Genomic DNA, 8,939 nt, shown 5'->3' with positions numbered 1-8,939 from the left:
TTTACTACAATTAAAAAATTGATGAAAAAAATCAATCCCTTTTTCATTTAAGTTACCAGGAGCAGCTTATATTGCTTGTAACTAAGAATATTGATTGTTGAAAATGTGTAAAACAAGAAGAGTAAAAGAAGGGGTGCTTATCTGGTCTAGGGGGAGCAGGAGGGCTTTCTCAGGCAAGTGCTGTTTACACTGAGACCTTTGCCACTAGAGCAAGTCCGCAACAAGGGAAATGACCTGGGGCTACTCACTGTTCTGCCCCTGGGCAGAGCTGCAGTGCCAGGGCCAACGTAGTACAGAAGATGTCACAGAGGGTACTCCTTCCCCAAAACAAGCCGAGATTTGTTTACCCACTGGAAGTGGCTGACCCAGTTCTGCAGCAAGAAATGTACAAAATGAACTATGTCATATCAACTTGCAAGGACTTTTAAAAGACCACTAGGCAGTGTGAAAAGAACTCAGGAGGTCAGGAGGCTGGGCGTGGTGGTTCATGCCTGTAATTCCAGCACTTTGGGAGGCAGAAGCTGGTGGATCACCTGAGGTCAGGAGTTCGAGACCAGCCTGGCCAACATGGTGAAACCCCATCTCTACTAATAATACAAAAATTAGCCAGGCATGGTGGCGCGTGCCTGTAGTCCCAGCTACTTGGGAGGCTGAGGCAGAAGAATCGCTTGAACCCAGGAGGCAGAGGTTGCAGGGCGACACGAGTGAAACTTCAGTCTCAAAAAAAAAAAAAAAAAAAAGACTCAGGAGCCAAACTGAAGACCCTCCTACTGGACAAAGATGGAGCAAGTTGCTTATCAGTAATATGCAACTTCAACCAGTTGAAATGCATGAATTATTTTTAAATCTATGAGTTCATAATGATACTAAAAGCAAATAAACAAATTTTGGAGGGTAATAGGGAACTAACTTGTTCTTTTGAAGACTAGTAAATAAAAAGACAAATCCTGCCTTTCTTAAATGAACTGTACCTCTGGATAACCAAAGAGTAAATGAAGCTATGAATGCAGGGGATCTCCAGGGAGCCTGCAGTCATTCAAAGGTCAAAGAGGGAGGAAGCAGGAGATGGAGAAATCCCAGCTGGCCAAGGAGACTGGACCCAAGCAAGCCCACACACTGTAGGAGTGGCAGGTGCCCCTGCCCAGGGAGGTGGAGCAACTCCCCTCAGGAGGAAAGCCTTATGCCACCAGCACCCCTTTCCTGTCCTCGGCCCCTCTCCAGAGCCCTGCACATCACACAGGCCTCCTAAGCCCAGCAGCCACACCTTTAAAGCAGCAGTTTTCCTTATTCAAAGACAAGAGATGTTTTCACTGCAGCAGGCCAGCCAGGAGCTCCTTCTTCTTCCCGTCAACCCTTCCCAGGGAATCAATCTTCTTAAACCTCATCTTCCTAGAGACCATGTGGAGAAAACCATTCAGGAAACTCAGCTGGGTACTAGGCCCAGAGCTCCCATCCATCTTGCCCTGTCAGAGCCCAGCTCTGGGTCCTTACAGAATCCTTATAGCTGGGGCTACCCCAAGGTTCCTGGCCACAGGAGCAAGGCCTACTTGTGCTCATAGCTGTACCTTCCAGACATCTTCCTCTCGGATGCTCTGAACCCCTGGTCCTGCTCTGCTGATGCCCCTCAGCTGTAACATCCAGAGAAGTCACGTGGTACGAGTGTGGAACCTGGCTCTGCTGTGTGACTTTGGCCAAGTAAACTGACCTCTCTGAGTCTTGTCCCAATCAGTAAAACTGAGGTTGATAACACCCTCCTTGAGAAGCTGTGGTAAGGATTAAATGAGATAATGTAATTTAAAATGATTCTCCTAATACAAAAATTAGCTGGGCATGGTGGCAGGTGCCTGTAGTCTCAGCTACTCAGGACACTGAGGCAGGAGAATCACTTGAACTGGGGAGGCAGAGGTTGCAGTGAGCCAAGATTGCACCACTGCCCTCCAGCCTGGGTGACGAGAGTAAAACTCTGTCTCAAAAAAATAAATAAATAATATAATATAATGATTTTCCTTGTTTATTCTGGTCCAGCCACCCTGGCCTTGTTGTTCTCAAACTCACCAGCCATCCTATCACCTCAGGGCCATGGCCCTTGCCATTCCCTATGCCCAGAAATTCCCTGGATGGCTAGCCACAGCTCAAACATTACCTTCTCGGACAGGCTTTCTTAATCAGACTCTCTGCAGTAGATCCCTGCTCCTCCAGGCCGGTCTCTCCCTCTCCCTTGCTCTAACAATCCTCAAAGCTCCTACAGCTAGCTGACACATTACAGAGTGATGTGCTGGTCCCTGCCTGTCCTCTCCACTGGAATGTCAGTTCACTGAGGGCAGGGACCCTGCCATAGCCCTAGTGCTAGGACAGTGCCAAACACATGGTAGGTATTCAGCAGATATTTAATGAATGAAAGAATAAATGGCTGCCTTCACGAACAAGTTACCTTGCACAGTGCCTGGACCATCAGAGGGGCTCAGAAAATAGGAGTTTTTGGTTTGTTTGTATGTTTTAGACAGAGTCTTACTCTGTCGCCCAGGCTGGAGTGCAGTGGTGCGATCTCGGCTCACTGCAACCTCCACCTCCTGAGTTCAAGCGATTCTCCTGCCTGAGTAGCTGGGATTATAGGCACCTGAGTTGCTCCTGAGTAGCTGGGATTACAGGCACCTGAGTAGCTCCTGGGTAGCTGGGATTACAGGCACCTGCCACCATATCTGGCTAATTTTTGTATTTTTGTAGAGACAGAGTTCACAATGTTGGTCAGGCTGGTCTCGAACTCCTGACCTCCAGTGATCTGCCCGCCTTGGCTCCCAAAATGCTGGGATTGCAGCCATAAGCCACCGCACTCATCCAGCAAATAGGAGTTTTTATTGTTTCTAATTTGGAGGTGCTGGGAGAGGCATGGAGAGGGCAGGGACTGGGCTTTTGGGAACAGGCAGAGTTGAAGAGAACTTAGATGGGACTCAGTGCTACCCGCAGCCTGTTCTGAGGTCAAATACCACAGGCCATGACATTTAGTTAAAAGCAGGGCTTCACCATCAGAATACTCCCCAGCCTGAGGGGTGCCTCCAGCCCTGCCATTGCAAGCCCTGCTCTCTGATGTCCAATGAGCTGGGTCAGGTTAGGTAAGGGGATTGGAATGGGCCTGTCCCTCAGGGCCTGTCCCTGAGAGTGGACAGACTCCTAGCCCCAGCAATGGGATTGATAAGAGGCTGTCTCTGCTGCCTGAGCAGCAGAAGGGACTGGTTACCAGGACAGAGTTTGCAGTAGACCTCTAGACTGAGTAGGGAATGAAGTTAAGCCCCAGCCAGAGGAACCACAGGACAAGGCTATGAATCTGTAGCCCTGAACTGTGCCACTAGGGGCCTGGTATATCGCAATTCAGAACAAGTTGGGCCCCAGAGTTATGGAGGAAAGCCCAGGTCTATCCCTTTAACTGTGTAACCTCTGGCACTCAAACTCTCTGAGCCTCAGTTTCCCCACCTCTCAGGGGGAAATAATATCCACCATAAGATGTTAATGGGATTTTTTTTTTTTTTTTTTTTGGACAGAGCCTTGCACTGTAGCCCAGGCTGGAGCGCAATGGCGCGATCTCGGCTCACTGCAACCTCTGCTCCCAGGTTCACACAATTCTCTTGCCTCAGCCTACTGAGTAGCTGGGATTACAGGTGCACACCACCTTACCCTGCTAATTTTTTGTATTTTTTTAGTAAAGATAGAGTTTCACTATGTTGACCAGACTGGTCTCAAACTCCTGACCTGGCATTCCACCCAAGTGCTGGGATTACAGGCGTGAGACACCGCACCAGTCGGGATGATTATTGAGAATAATAAGTTACCATTTACTAGCTCTTTGCTATGCGTGTTTGGGGGCAGAGGTTGTTACAATATTTCATTTGAACCTCAAAAACTCCCTAATTTAGATGCTTCTATTCTGTTTTTTTTTTGTTTGTTTGGTTTTTTGTTGTTTTTTTTTTCAAATGGAGTCCAGCCTGTTGCCCAGGCTGGAGCACAGTGGCACAATCTCACCTCACTGCAACCTCTACCTCCTGGGTTCAAGTGATTCTGTGCCTCAGCCTCCCAAGTAGCTGGGATTACAAATGTGTGCCACCACACCTAGCTAATTTTTTGTTTTTTATGAGACAGAGTCTTGCTCTGTCGCCCAGTGTCACTGGAGTGCACTGGAGCGATCTCAGCTCACTGCAATCTCTACCTTCCGGGTGCAAGCAATTCTTCTGCCTCAGCCACAGGAGTAGCTAGGACTACAGGCCCGTGCCACCATGCCGGCTAATTTTCTGTGTTTTTAGTAGAGACGGGGTTTCACCATATTGGCCAGGCTCATATGGCACTCCTGATCTTGTGATCTGCCCACCTCGGCCTCCCAAAATGCTGGGATTACAGGTGTGAGCCACTGAGCCCAGCCAAGTTTTTCACCATGTTGGCCAGGCTGGTCTTAAACTCCTGAACTCAGGTGACCCACCTGTTTCAGCCTCCCAAAGTGCTGGGATTACAGGCATAAGCTACGATATCAGCCCTATTTCAGTTTTTAAAGATGAGGAAATCAAGGTTCAGAGAGGGTAGTGATCAAACCAGAGCCACACAGCTGAGAAGAATGAAAGCAAAACTGGCCTCACATCTGCTGATTGCAAAGCCCCACGTTAACCACCATCTAGAAAATGTACTTAAACCCCAGCACCTGGCCAGGCACAACCAGATTCCAAATAAATGTGAATAATTTTCTCCTTCCCTGAGCTTCAGGTCTGGGGCCAGGTGAGCCCAGCTGTAGGGACTGGAGGGAGATAGCGCCTACGGTGGATTGAGGCTACAGCAACTGCCCCCACCCTAGCCCCAGCCAAGCACAAGCAGCCTGGGCTGGTTTTCCCAGTCTTGACACCTCCTCCCCAGCCCCAGCAGGCTGGGGTCACCCAAGTAGAGGAAGTTGAGCCAGGTCAGCCTGCTGCTTCCCCACAGCTTTTCCACTCACCTTTTGGCCAGGAATTCCCCCGGAGCCCCTGCCAAGGGCCTGCGAGGTTACGCAGCCATCCGAGCTGCTGTCTCAAAAGGGGACTGCCTAATTCATGCCTGACCCACATCAATAAATCAGGGAGGGGTAGGGGGTGGGGACATTCATAAATCCATATCAAACAGTCCCCAAATTATGACAGATGACATGGCAGTCATAAAATTGCACAAGCAAAACTCACCAAGTCATTAATTTCATGGCCGTAGAAAATAAACAGACACATTTTTTCGCGGCCCTAATAAATTTTTAAAAACTCAAAGAATGGTCCATCTGCTTCGAATAATTTTTAATTTCCTATTCTGTCTCATTCCCATTAGCTATTCCACTGAGATATTTGCTAAATTCTTTCATTTACCTCCTCCCATCTGTATTCAATTACGCTATTCCCAAATAGAGTGAGTTTTTGTTTCTCCTATGTGCGGGACAAAATACCCCCACCTGTACCTTAAAGCAAATGTTATGTGTGTTTTATTATCTGTTAGACCGTATGAGTCATTCTAACTCGATTGCCTGTGTGGAAAGGCTTGGAGAGCAATGTGATTTTGATGTTTTCTGGCTTGGTTGGAAAACACCTGCCCGATTCTCAAAGCTAATCTATTAACATGGTAAACGCTGTAGCAGATGTTCCTGAGTGAGCGAGGGGCCGCGCCAGTCTGTGGCCAGGTCCGACGTGTCGGGTGCACTGTGGAAATGCTCAGAGATCACAGGCCAGCAGCACCACCAGGGGCCGAGCTGTCATGAAGTCACATTTTCCGGCTGGCCCCCGGGCTCTGGCTGCCTGGAAGCTCCCCGCTGCCTCCGTGGGCTCTCAGTAGCCACTCAAGCTGGAAGGACATTTCAAGGTCATCTGGTCCACCCCACCCCCATGTTTTACAGAAGACAGACTGAGGCCCAGAGAGGAGGTATGCCTTGCCCAGAGTCACACAGCATACTGAAAAAGGAGAACACTCCTGAAAGTCAGAGGAGGGTACAGGAAGCCGAGACTTGGTTTTATGGAGCAGAGACGGAGGAGGAAGAGGGAGAGGATTCTATGGGCACTTCCTTTCCCCAATGCCTTCTACCCAGCAAACAAGATCATTTAGAGATTTTCAATGTGAAATTCTCCAAGGCCATCTTTCCTCATTCTGCAGGGGTTGGGCCAGGCCCGTGACAGAGCACAGAACCAAGACTCAGCTGAGGAGCCAACGGCTTGCCCAGGGTTGGGTTGGTTTCAACACCGTATGCCCTGGCACATGCAAAGCTCCTTTTACAAAGCCCCAGGAACACAGGTTTCCAGGCTGAGCTCCAAATCTCAGGAGGAATCATAGTCTCCAAAGCTACACATGGCAGGGCCCATGTAGCTGCACTATGAGTGCCCACACCCCCTCAGACCTCAATATTACCATACATGCTGGTGGCTTCTTACTATGGGTGCCTGCAGTACTGCCTGAGAGCTCCCTCTGGCCTGGGATCATGTTCAGTTGACCCTTAGGACAGGCCAGAGGTGCTCGGGACTTGACACCCGCAAAGCAGCCCTAAAACAATGACAAATGGGAGTTGGAGTGTAAATACCCCAGCTCCCTCACCTCTTGGATGGGACAATTCTGAGACATGTCCTACATCAGGGGTTCTCAACCTGGGACAATTTTTGAACTCCTGGGGACATCTGGCAATATCTGAGACATTTTGGTTGGGTGGTTGCTATTGGCGTCCAGTGGGTAGAGGTCAGGATGCTGCCAAACTTCCTACCATGCACAGGACAGCCCCCTGTAACACAGAACTGTCCAGCCCAGGCAAAGTACAGTGGCTCACGCCTGTAATCCCAGCACTTTGGGAGGGCAAGGCAGGCAGATTGCTTGAGACCAGGTGTTCAAGAACAGCCTGGCCAACATGATGAAAACTCATCTCTACTAAAAATACAAAAATTAGCTGGGTGTGGTGGCACACACTTGTAATCCCAGCTACTTGGAATGCTGAGGCACAAGAATTGCTGGAACCTGAGAGATAAAAGTTGCAATGAGCCGAGATCACTGCACTCCAGCCTGGGCAACAGAACAAGACTCTTGTCTCCAAAAGAGAGAGAGAGAGACAGAGAAATTATCCAGCCCAAAATGTCAGTAGGGCCAAGGTTGAGAAGACCTCTTCTGTACCTTCTCCCAGAGGGATTGAACCTCAGATGCCCACAGTGATGCCCTGCTCATTTAGGCACACTCTCCTGTTTTTCTCCCACCCCCCACCCAGCTCACTTCCCCACTGCCCTACCAGTGTTTCCTGTGCCCACATCCCACTTAACTACTTTCACTCAAACCCTCATCTCAGGGGCTGCTTCCTGGGAGACCCAACCTAAGATCAGCTATTACTCCAGTCGTGGCGACAATCTTAGAAGAGTCTCAAAAGCCTGGGTTTCTATTTCAGCTATCTAGACTCTTAACACCCATGTTCAGTCTCAGTAGCACTCACATTGATGGGGCCACTTGAGGACATACACATAGGTGCACGGCAGACCAGCTTGGGCAGGAGGCCCTCTGTCCTCTGAAGGACTGGTTGATTGGATCTGTGCTCACCCTACACAGTGATGGCAGACTGGAGTGCAGATTCAATGCAGTCCCGATCAGAGCCCCAGCTAACCTCTTTATAGAAACTGACGAGCTGATTCTAAAGTTCATATGGAATTGCAAGGGACTCAAAATAGCCAAAACAATCTTGAAAAAAGCCAAAGTAGGAGGACTTACACTTTTGATTTCAAAACTTGCTACAAAGCAAGAGTAATCAACACAGTTTGGTACTGGCACAAAAGTAGACACACAGGTCATTGGACTACATGAATTATCTCAAAATGGATCAAAGGTCTAAATCTAAGAGCTGAACGATAAAACTCTTAGAAGAAAACATAGAGTTTTTGTTTTGTTTTGTCATGTTTTGTTTTCTCTGAGACAGGATCTCACTCTGTCACCCAGGCTAGAGTGCAGTGGCTCAATCTAGACTCACTGCACCCTTGACCTCCTGGGCTCAAATGATCCTCCCACCCCAGCCTCCCAAGTAGCTGGGACCACAAGCATGTGACACCCTGCCTGGCTAATTATTTAATCTTTATAATCTTGGATTTGGCGAAGGATTCTCAGACATGACCCCAAAAGCATAAGCAGCAAAAGAAGCAAAATGATAAATGAAACTTAAAATTTAAAAATTTTATGCCCTGTAAGACACCAACAGTAAAGTGAAAATACAATCCACCAAAAGAGAGAAAATATTGTAAATCATATATCTGATAAGAAACCTCATATATTTTGAAGCTATATTATTAGATATCCATGAAGTTAGAATTATAATTTTCTACTGGTGAATTTAAATTTTGTTACATGGACGTTTTATACCTCTTTTTTTAAATTTGTTTATTTATTTTATTTTTTCAGAGACAGAGTCTTGCTTTGTCACCCAGGTTGGAGTGCAGTGGCTCAGTCCTGGCTCACTGCAGCCTCCAACCACTGAGCTCAAGTGGTCCTCCAACCTCACCTTCCCAAGTAGCTGGGCACACAGGCATGTGCCACCATGCCTGGATTTATTTTATTTACTTTATTTTATTTTGTAGGGACAAGGTTTTGCCATGTTGTCGAGGCTAGTCTTGAACTCCTGGGCTTAAGCAACCCTCCTGCCTCAGCCTCCCAAAGTGCTGGGATTATAGGCAAGGGCACCGCACTAGGCCAACCCTCTGTATCTTTAGTAACACCTTTTTGACTTAAAGTCTATTTAGTCTGATACTGATATATCAATGTTGGTTTTCTTTTGGTCAGTATTTATCAGGGGTTTTTGTTTGTTTGTTTGTTTTTTTACTGTTTTACTTAGAATTTTTTATCTGGGCCGGGCGAGGTGGCTCAAGCCTGTAATCCCAGCACTTTGGGAGGCTGAGGCGGGTGGATCACGAGGTCAAGAGATCGAGACCATCCTGGTCAAC

Source organism: Cebus imitator, unplaced genomic scaffold (assembly GCF_001604975.1).
Source record: "Cebus imitator isolate Cc_AM_T3 unplaced genomic scaffold, Cebus_imitator-1.0 Scaffold11, whole genome shotgun sequence".
In the NCBI taxonomy this organism is placed as follows: domain Eukaryota; kingdom Metazoa; phylum Chordata; class Mammalia; order Primates; family Cebidae; genus Cebus; species Cebus imitator.
This window is presented reverse-complemented; position numbering follows the sequence as displayed.